A 10,386-nucleotide genomic window follows, 5' to 3' on the forward strand; every position below is an offset into this window, starting at 1 on the left:
CCCATCACCACAACCGTCACAAACACATATACACATACCTGGTCTGGGACAAACTGTGATCCTGTGAGCTCCAGTCAGCAGCGGGTGGTGGGAAAAGGAAGAAAGGGGGGAGGAGGGGGTGGCATGCAACTGCAATGGGGCTTTGAGCACCCCCCACCCCAGCTGTCTCCGTTCCACTCGGCGATGCTTTCGGATGGCTGAGACAGGGGGTAATCATGCTTAAAACATGCATGCTGCTTTAAATCCTGCTTGCCACTTTAAGCGTGAGTACCCACTGCCTCAGCCCTCTGAAAGCATCTCCTAGTGGCTGGGGTGAGGGGGTGTTCAAAGCCCCGTTGCACACCATCCCTCCTCCCCCTTTCTTCCTTTTCCCGCTACCCGCTGCTGACTAGCTATTCGTCCCAGACCAGGTTTGTGTGTGTGTGTTTGTGTGTGAGTGAGAGAGAGGGGGGGAAGAGAGGAGGCAGAGAGAGAAAGAGAAAGAAAGAGAGGGAAAGAGAGAATCCCCTCAGAACCAAAGAAAGAGTTGAAGGTTGGTGGAGGGAGAGGGATACAAGGACCATCTCCCTCTCCAGAGGGAGGCATAGAGCCGGGCGACAGCAATGAGGCAGAGATGGCGAAACCGCTGAGCTGGGCAAGGAGGGAAGAAGCACTGCACTGGGCATTGGAGTTGCGGGGAGGCTCCAAGCAGAGGCAGAGGAGGCTGGAGGGAGGGAGCAAGGGGCAGCCAGGGAGTCTGCGGGGAGTCCGGGTCCCTCTCGGACCTTCAGGCTTTGGCCGCGCCTGGTGGGAGTGATGGGGAAGAAAAGAGGCTTTCCTCTGAATGAATGGATCGCTCACTTTTTTGTAAGGAGATAGTTGGGAGGTCGAATTGCTTAGGTAAATAGAGCAGGAAGAAGTTCATAAATTATGTGGTTGTTTTGCAAAGGCAGGTGAAATGTAATTGAGTGCCAAAGCACAAAAAAACCAAGCACGGGGCAAGCAGCTGTTCCTTTGAGGAGCATTTGCCCATGTATATGCAACCCCCCCCCCAACCACAGCCACCAGTCACAAGAGGAGGACGAGAAAGGTTGACCAAAGGGACACTTCCACTACATGTGCACAGTGGGGGGGGGGGAAGGTGGCAATGTGTCCTTGAAATGCGCCTGCAGTGGGAAATTTGCTTGGGCAGCTCCGGAGGCAGCAAGAGGAAAGCACACCCAGGCGTTCCCCCAGTCGGATCCAGCAGCACAAGTGGAAGAAAGAGCATGTTCCCTCTCCCTATCTCCCCCCCTCTCTCTGTGTGTGTGAGAGAGAGACAGAGACAAAGAGAGGGGAAGATAGGGAGAGGGGCAGAGAGAGAGACACACACAGAGAGAGATAGGGGGGAGAGAAAGTCATAGAGAGACACACAGAGAGAGGGAAAGAGAGGGGGAGAGAGAAAGAGGGGGAAGAGAGAGGGAAAAGAGAGAGAGAAAGAGAGAGAAAGAGGGGGAGAGAAAGGGAAAGAGAAAGAGAAAGAAAGAGAGGGAATAAGGAATCCCCTGGGTGCCTGCCCCCCAATTGACAGAGGAGGAAGGAATAATGGGGTCTATAGAAAGTCAGCATACAGTCATCCGATCCTGGTTGCATTAGGAATCTTTTGTTTACAATATCTGTAAATTTGGAATTTTTCCTTCTGTGCTACAAATTCATTTTTGTTAAGAGCATGGGGTGTTTGAGTGTTACATTTCTGAAATGTTTTTTTGTGTTCATTCATGGAAGTTGTTAACTTTGATTTGTCAGTCTTGGGTTGCCTGATTATTACCTTCAGGTGAATTCTTGAGGTTAAATAGAGTCGAAATAAATAATAAAGTTTCTCCATTCACAGTTCCTAATGTCTGGTTTTTGAAGAAAGGATCTGTTAGATCTGAGGTGGATCGGTTCGAATGAGACGCAAGACCATTCTAGTGAGTTCAGCTCTTTATTTAGTGTAAGAATAGTCTGAAGAATACAAGCCCCGCAGCCCTTCATATAGGGCTGGCTCGCGGCTCGGCGGCCAATGGCAGCGCTTTGAATCTCCTGCGATCGGCACAGCCAATCACGGTAGGTTCTTAGTGCTCCAATCACGGCCGGGGCTTCGACCAATCAGGTCGCTGTCCATCTGGACCAATCAGTTGCGAGGTTTTGGAGTATGCTAATACAGCACACCCCTCCCCTCTTGGTTTTGTCTGTCGGTGCGTCGTGACGTAGTCGCGCAGGTAGGCGGGGCTTCGTACCTGTCTAGTTGACCTGCGCAGTTCAGTTCCCGTGTGGTTGTCGACCGGTTCGGAGGGCTTCTCTGTCGCTCCGGTTCCCAGGGCTGGAACCGCCTGGACGGTCGGGCTGGGCCTTTCTTGGTAGCTCCCTCCCGGTCTACTCAGGCTGGTTGAGCTGCCGTTTCTGTTGTTCCCACCGGATCTTTCAGGGCTGGTTGAACTGGTCTGGCTGCTCCTTCCCGGTGACGATTCCGGGGTTGCCTGTTCTGTTGGTCCTGCGTTTACTGGTGAGTAGGACCGGTTTATTTGTGGTTTATTTGTTCTGGGTGGGGGTTGTTCCGCTTGCTCTAGGGGGATCCTTCTTTCTTTAACGCTTGCCGTTTCCCCCCCCACCCTTCTAGCTTCTTGCTCGGGTGTATGGTTGTTGGCTATTCTGGACCTCAGTTGGTTAATGTGCCGTTTCCAGTTTTTCCCGTCGCTTGTTTCTAGTCGGTATGATAAGGGGCCGGTTATTTGGGTGATTGTTGCTGGTATCCAGAGTGGTTCCGCTGACAGGTTTTTCGTGTATACTGCGTCCCCTATGTTGAATTCTCTGTGTTTGCTGGAAGAGCCCTGGGGTTTGTCAGGGGTGTATGTGGGGTGCATTCTATCTAGCGTTGACCGTAGTTTTCTGCCCATCATTAGTTCTGCCGGGCTTCTATCTGTGGTTGCACTAGGTGTGATGTGTTGAATGAGGAGCATTTTATTGATTTTGTCTTGTATGTTGGTTGCTTCTATTTTCTGGATGGCTTTTTTTGTGTATTGGACCATGCGTTCCGCCCGTCCGTTCGCCGCCGGATTTGCCGGCGCGGTTAATGCATGACGTATACCCTGGGCTGCCAGAAATTGTTCAAACGCTAGTGTGGTGAACTGGGGGCCGTTGTCCGACACTATTATATCTGGCAGGCCGTGTGTGGCAAAGAGTTTGCCCAGTTTCCTTATTACCGCCTCCGTTGTGGTTGATTTCATGGTGCTTACCTCCAGCCAGTTGGAGTAAGCATCTACTGTGATGAGGTACATGTGCCCCTTGGTTGGCCCCGCGAAGTCTATGTGAATCCGAGACCACGGTCCTCTTGGTGTTTCCCACTCATGTATTGGGGCTGCGGGAGGACTGGGTCTGGATTCTTGGCATTGTCTGCATTTGGCTACCCAGGTTTCGATTTGTTTGTCCATGCCTGGCCACCATGCATAGCTTCTGGCCAGGCTTTTCATCTTAACCATCCCTGGGTGACCCTCATGCAGCATCCCCAATACCCTTTCTTGCAATGTTTCCGGAATTACCACTCTGTCCCCCCAAAGTATACAGCCCTTCTCGGTAAAGAGTTCAGTTTGTCTGTTTCTGAAGGGTCTGAATAGTTCGTCCTTGTCCCCTTCCGGCCACCCTTTTCCAACCCAGCTTAGGACTCGCGCCAGCTGCTTGTCTTTATTTGTTTCTCTGGCAATGTCTGGCGTGGTCACTAGTGGGTTGGGTATTGTCTCTATTTGCAGTACCTTCGTCGTGGGTGCCGGGTCGTCTTCTAGGTCGGGCAGGGGTGAGCGGCTCAGGGCGTCTGCGTGGGCGATGTCTTTTCCGGGTCGGTGAACCAGCTGGTAATTGTATGCTGACAGGAATTCAGACCACCTTGTCATTCTTGGTGATAGAATGTTCGGTGTGGCCTTATTTCCTGCCAGGATCCCTAGCAGCGGCTTGTGGTCTGTGATGATTGTAAAAGTCCTACCGTAAAGGTATTCGTGGAATTTCTTGATGCCGGCGACGACTGCTAGGGCCTCTTTGTCGAGCTGGCTGTAGTTCCGCTCCGGCTTTGAAAGTGTCCTTGATGAAAAAGCGATGGGTGCTTCCCTCCCGTCTGGTAGCTGGTGGCTGAGGATGGCGCCGATCCCAAAAGGCGATGCGTCGCACGTTACCGTCAATGGCAGGGCCTCACTGTAGTGGATCAGTACTGCGTCAGATGTTAGCAGGTTTTTTGTGTTGTTGAAGGCGCTCTCCTCCCGTGCTCCCAGGTCCAGGTGGCTGTTTTATCTAACAGCCTATGCAACGGTTCCACCACGGTTGCCTTTTGAGGTAGGAAGACATTGTAAAAGTTTAACAGTCCCAAGAAAGCCTGCAGTTCCGTTTTGTCTTTGGGTCGTGGCGCTTCCCTTATGGCTCTCAGTTTCTTTTTGGTGGGGTGGATCCCTTGTTTGTCTAGGAGGTACCCCAGGAACTCGACCCTTTCAGCCCGTAGCTGGCATTTCCCTTTCTTGACTTTGAGTCCCAAGTCTCTGAATTTCTTCAGTACCTCCCTCAGCCGGGCTTCTAGTTGCTTTTCATTTTTCGCGGCCACCAAGACGTCGTCAAAGTAGGGCACCACCCCCTCTATGCCCTGGAGGAGTCTTTCCATGAGGCTTTGGAAAACCCCGGGTGCCACGCTGACTCCGAACTGGAGCCGGTTGCAGCGGAAAGCCCCCCGGTGCGTTACGATGGTCTGGGCTTCTGCGGTTGCGGCGTCTACCGGCAGTTGCTGGTAGGCTTGCGCCAGGTCAAGCTTTGCAAAGATCCGCCCCCCCCCAGCGAGTGTAGAAGGTGCTGCACTACTGGGACGGGGTATGCGCTTTGCTGGAGCGCATGGTTTAGGGTGGCCTTATAGTCCCCACAAATTCTCACGGACCCATCTGGTTTAATGGGTGTGACTATGGGGGTCTCATGATCAATTGGCTCCAGTACCCCTTGCGCGATGAGCTTATCTAGCTGTTCATCTATCTTGGGCTTGAGCGCAAATGGCACTCGTCTGGGCTTAAGGCGGATTGGTGCGATGCTCGGGTCTATATTGAAAGAGATAGGGGACCCCCGGTACTTGCCTAGGCTGTCGTCAAAAACTTCCCGGAAGTCCTCCACGAACGCCGCTTCCCAGTCCGACTCTGCGATGCGGTGGATTCCGGTTACTTCAATGCCTAGGGGTGCGAACCACTGTAGTCCCAACAGGCTCGGCCTATCCCGGTCGACGATGGTCAGGGGTAGTACTTCGGTGTGGTTCTTGAAGGTGACTTTAAAATGGCCTCTGCCAACTACAGGGATGCGGTTTCCTTGGTAGTCCTTGAGGGTTAGTGTTTGGTCTTCTAGTTCTTTGCGGTGGATGGAGGGAACCAGGCGCTTGATGGTGTGCCATGAGACCATGGAGAGGAAGGACCCGGAGTCCACCTCCATGTCGCATGGTTGGTCTTCTATCCCCACTGTCACGTATACTTTTCTGGCGTCGCTTGTGGAGGAATGGCCGACGACGACGGTCTGGTGTGTTTCCTCCCTTTGCCTTGCCTCATTGAGCCGCCTGTTCCGACCATCTTGGCTCCAGCGGCTCTCCGTCTGGCGGTCTCGGTATCTGGTGGGGGTGTTTTTTTGTCTCCGAGGGCTGCCATCTCGTCGCCGCGGGCTGTAGTGTTTTTTATTTCTGCACCCCTTGGCGATGTGCCCTCGTTTCTCGCACTGCCGGCAGATGGCGTCGAGGAACTGGCAGTCCGAACGGGGGTGATCGCCTCCGCAGCCGGCGCACTGGAACCTCGATTTATGACCTCGGGGTTCCCGTTGCCCTCGTGCTGTTTGCAGGCGGTGGATTTCTTCCTCCTCGTCCTCGGTTTCTGAGAAGGAGTCAATGTCGCCGTGGTGCGTGGTTGTGTCCCGGTGGTTGATCTCGGGTCACTTTTCGGGGTTCGGTGTCATCTCGCCCGTCGCTGTTCGTATTGTGATGCTCGATTGTCGCATCCGAGCTGCTGATTTCTTGGCTGCTTCAGCCGCGGCCACCTCTGTGAGCGCATCGGCGAGGGAGATGTCACCCTTTGCCATGATGCGGCTCTGGAGAATGGGGTCTCGGAGTCCCAGGATGATGCGGTCGCGCAGGGCCTCGTCCAGGTCGGCGAACTCGCACAGGCCGCCCAAATCTCATAGTGCCGCTATGAAGTCACCAAGCCCCTCGCCCTCGCGTTGGTCCCGCCTGTAGAAGTCGTGCTGCCGGATGAGGATGGGCACGACGGGGGCGTAGTGGCTTCGTAGCAGGGGCTCGAGGTCGGCCCACTCCATGGTCTTGACGTCCTCCAGCTTGGCCAAGGCTTTGGCCATCTTAAACACTGCCGGCCCGCAGTGTGTGAGGAATACGGCCCGTTTCTTGTGGCCGTTGGCATCTTTAAGATTGCTACTCTTGAGGAACATCTGGAACCTATCGGTATAGGATTCCCAGTCCTCGGTAGCGGGGTTGAAGGGTGCGGGTGGTGAGGTGATGCCGGCCATGCTGCTTGCTGCTGTGTGCCGCCTCGCCACGTGCTGGATGGTCTCTTTGTCTCACAATCCCATCCTCGTCGCCAGTGTTAGATCTGAGGTGGATCGGTTCGAATGAGACGCGAGACCATTCTAGTGAGTTCAGCTCTTTATTTAGTGTAAGAATAGTCTGAAGAATACAAGCCGCGGCAGCCCTTCATATAGGGCTGGCTCGCGGCTCGGTGGCCAATGGCAGCGCTTTGAATCTCCTGCGATCGGCACAGCCAATCGCGGTAGGTTCTTAGTGCTCCAATCACGGCCGGGGCTTCGACCAATCAGGTCGCTGTCCGTCTGGACCAATCAGTTGCGAGGGTTTGGAGTATGCTAATACAGCACAGGATCATTTCTAAAGATGTTATTATTCTTGTAAAGTTTGTTTTGTTTGTGTAAGTTCTCTGCAACAATGCCACATACAGAAACACAATGAAGAGAAATATGCTCTTGGGGAGAAGGAGCATCTTTGGGACTGAAACTCATGTACTATAGGTACAATAAAAAGCATCAGTAGGGTCTAGGAAGAGTCACCAATCTGAAACATTAAAGGCTGCATGATTCTGCAGCCCTCAGTAGGGTGGTTTCTTTCTTTCTTTCTTTCTTTCTTTCTTTCTTTCTTTCTTTCTTTCTTTCTTTCTTTCTTTCTTTCTTTCTTTCTTTCTTTCTTCTTTCTTCTTTCTTTCTTTCTTTCTTTCTTTCTTTCTTTCTTTCTTTCTTTCTTTCTTTCTTTCTTTCTTTCTTTCTTTCTTTTCTTTCCTTCCTTCCTTCCTTCCTTCCTTCCTTCCTTCCTTCCTTCCTTCCTTCCTTCCTTCCTTCCTTCCTTCCTTCCTTCCTTCCTTCCTTCCTTCCTTCCTGCTATTGCCTTTCTTCTGGGCTGTTCTTATTCTATGATACTGTAGAACTGGGGTTGCTCTGAGCATCCTCTTATTTCTAAGCTGCCTCATTTTTTTCTGTTGATTGCAAGTATTTTTTTAAGACCCTGCACCAAGATTAAAAAACACAGTCCCTGCCTGCAGGCTTATTCTCTGATAGGCAGAGTACAATAGAACAGGGCCAAACTGGGAGAATCCCACCCTGGGTGTTTGTGTGTATGTGTGTGTTTCAGGTGGGCTTCCTAGCTTTAGAAGGAGAGAGGGAAGGAGGAAGGAACAGAAAGAAAGAGAGAAAAAGAGGGAGAGAGGGAGGGGGAGAGAGAAAGAGAGGGGGATACAGAAAGAGAGAGGGGGGAAGAGAGAGGGGAGAGAGAGAAAGTGAGAGAGAAAGAGAGAAGGAAGATACAAGAAAGAAAAGAAAGAGAAAAAGGAAAGAAAGAAACAGAGAGAGAGAAAGGAAGTGAAAGGAAGGAAGGGGGATGGAAGGAAGGGGCAGAAAGAAAGGGAAAGAAAGAAAAGAAAGAAAGAAAGAAAGAAAGAAAGAAAGAAAGAAAGAAAGAAAGAAAGAAAGAAAGAAAGAAAGAAAGAAAGAAAGAAAGAGAGAGAGAGAGGGAGAGAGAGGAGAAAGTAAATGAGATATATGGATGGATTGATAAATACATGGAAGGAGAGGGGGAGGGAGGGAGGGAGGGAGAAAAAAAGGAGAGGAAGGAAGGACATATACCCTGGCTTCAGAGGACTTTGAAGCAGCACAGCAATCTAGGGCTGGCCTGCAAGGGATCTCAGAGGTCATCTAGTCCAATTCCATGCTCCAGCAGGAGATCCTTACAGAATCAAAGAGTAGCAGGGTTAGAAGTGTGTGTGTGTGTGTCTGTCCGTCAAAACACCAAAAACAGGCCAAGTAGCTCTGTGGAGGTCAGTCATAAATTAGAACACTTGCTGAGCAACTGGTCATTAAGCAAAGACCTGGTCATTAAGCGAGGACCACTTAAATTTGGTTTGCAAGTCACATGGCCACCTGCTTGGGCCTCACCTTGCCCTCCCCTGGCCTTGGAAACTGGCAAAAAAAACTTGCTAAGCAAATGGTCACTAAGCGAGGACCTTGTCATTAAGCAAGGACCACTTAAATTTGGTTTGCCAGTCACATGGCCACCTGCTCTGCCCTCTCCAGAGCTCCCCTGGCCTTGGAAACTGGCAAAAAAAACTTGCTAAGCAAATGGTCACTAAGCGAGGACCTTGTCATTAAGCGAGGACCACTTAAATTTGGTTTGCAAGTCACACGGCCACCTGCTTGGGCCTCACCCTGCCCTCCCCTGGCCTTGGAAACTGGCAAAAAAACACTTGCTAAGCAACTGGCCATTAAGCGAGGACCTGGCCATTAAGGGAGGACCACTTAAGTTTGGTTTGCCAGTCACATGGCCACCTGCCCTGGCTTCGCCCTCCCCTCCCCAGGCCTTGGAAACTGGCAAAAAACACTTGCTAAGAAACTGGCCACTAAGCAAGGACCTGGCTGTTAAGCGAGGACCACTTAAATTTGGTTTGCCATTCACATGGTCACCTGCCCTGCCCTCTCCAGAGCTCCCCTGGCCTTGGAAACTGGCAAAAAACACATACTAAGCAACTAGCCACTAAGCGAGGACATGGCCGTTAAGCGAAGACCACTTAAATTTGGTTTGCCAGTCACATGGCCACCTGCCTGGGCCTCACCCTGCCTTCCCCAGGGTTTCCCAGGCCTTGGAAATTGGCAAAAAATACTTGCTAAGCAACTGGCCATTAAGTAAGGACCTGGCCATTAAGGGAGGACCACTTAAGTTTGGTTTGCCAGTCACATGGCCACCTGCCTGGGCCTCACCCTGCCCTCCCCAGGGTTCCCCAGGCCTCGGAAACTGGCAAAAAACATTTGCTAAGCAACTGGCCACTAAGCGAGGATCTGGCCATTCAGCAAGGACCACTTAAATTTGGTTTGCCAATCACATGGCCCCTGCCCAGGCTTCTCCAGTCACATGACCACCTAGCCATGTCCACCCCAGTCGCATGACCCATGCCTAGTCAGCAAGCCACCCCCACTCCAGTCACATGACCACCAAGCCACACCCACAAATTAGGTCACGTCCACAGAACTGGTTGTTAAGAAATTTGAATCCCACCCCAGGATAATTCATATTTTAATTACTTCAATATTGAAGTAGTATGCTGTAAATTATTAGGATAAAATAATAAGATATTACTTAAATATGCTGTTATATTGAGGCTTGAAGGCATTATTTCATATCTCATGTGAATGTGTCCAATCCAACATACCTTGAAAACATTTTTGCTTGTTGATGTCTTTCACTTTCAGTCACTTCCCCTTTTCCATTCATGCTTGCCTTTTGTCTTTTTTCTCTTCCCTTTATTTGCAATTTTCTCTAATGCTTTCTTAGGGGGAAAAGGTGTCTCAGACTGATATTCTGGAACATCAGGGTGCTCGTGAATGTTAGGCATAGTTGTGCAAGACAAATAGTACTTTCCTTTCTAAATATTTAAAAGTGATATTTCTATAAAGTTTCAAATTTTAAAAATGATGCAAAATGAAGCATATTCAGCCCACTGTGGATTTTAAGATTTACAGACAAACCTCAAGTTAAAGTATAAATATATTTTGAATGTCTCAACTAATATATTTGCATTCTTACCTGGGAAATAAATATTGTGAAACTCCTAAATAAAGTCTGAATGATTCTATATGCATGCCTTTTAAAATGTTCATTCCATTTTAATTTACAGGTTACTTAAACTAGACAAATAATTTACTTTTATTTGAAGCTACAAGAGATATAGTTTATGCTAGAAACTTGTGAAGTATGAAGTCTCCAAAAAAATATAAAGAGTGCTTGCATGATCTTAAAATATTTCCCATCCCTAGATCCCGTCTGAAGTGATTCATTAGTGTTCTTAAGTTGTGGCTGTGTAAATACAATATTCAAGCAACTAGCTTAAC

This window comes from Notechis scutatus, chromosome Z, assembly GCF_049901735.1.
Source record: "Notechis scutatus isolate UNSWTSFEM ecotype Mainland chromosome Z, rNotScu1.2, whole genome shotgun sequence".
In the NCBI taxonomy this organism is placed as follows: domain Eukaryota; kingdom Metazoa; phylum Chordata; class Lepidosauria; order Squamata; family Elapidae; genus Notechis; species Notechis scutatus.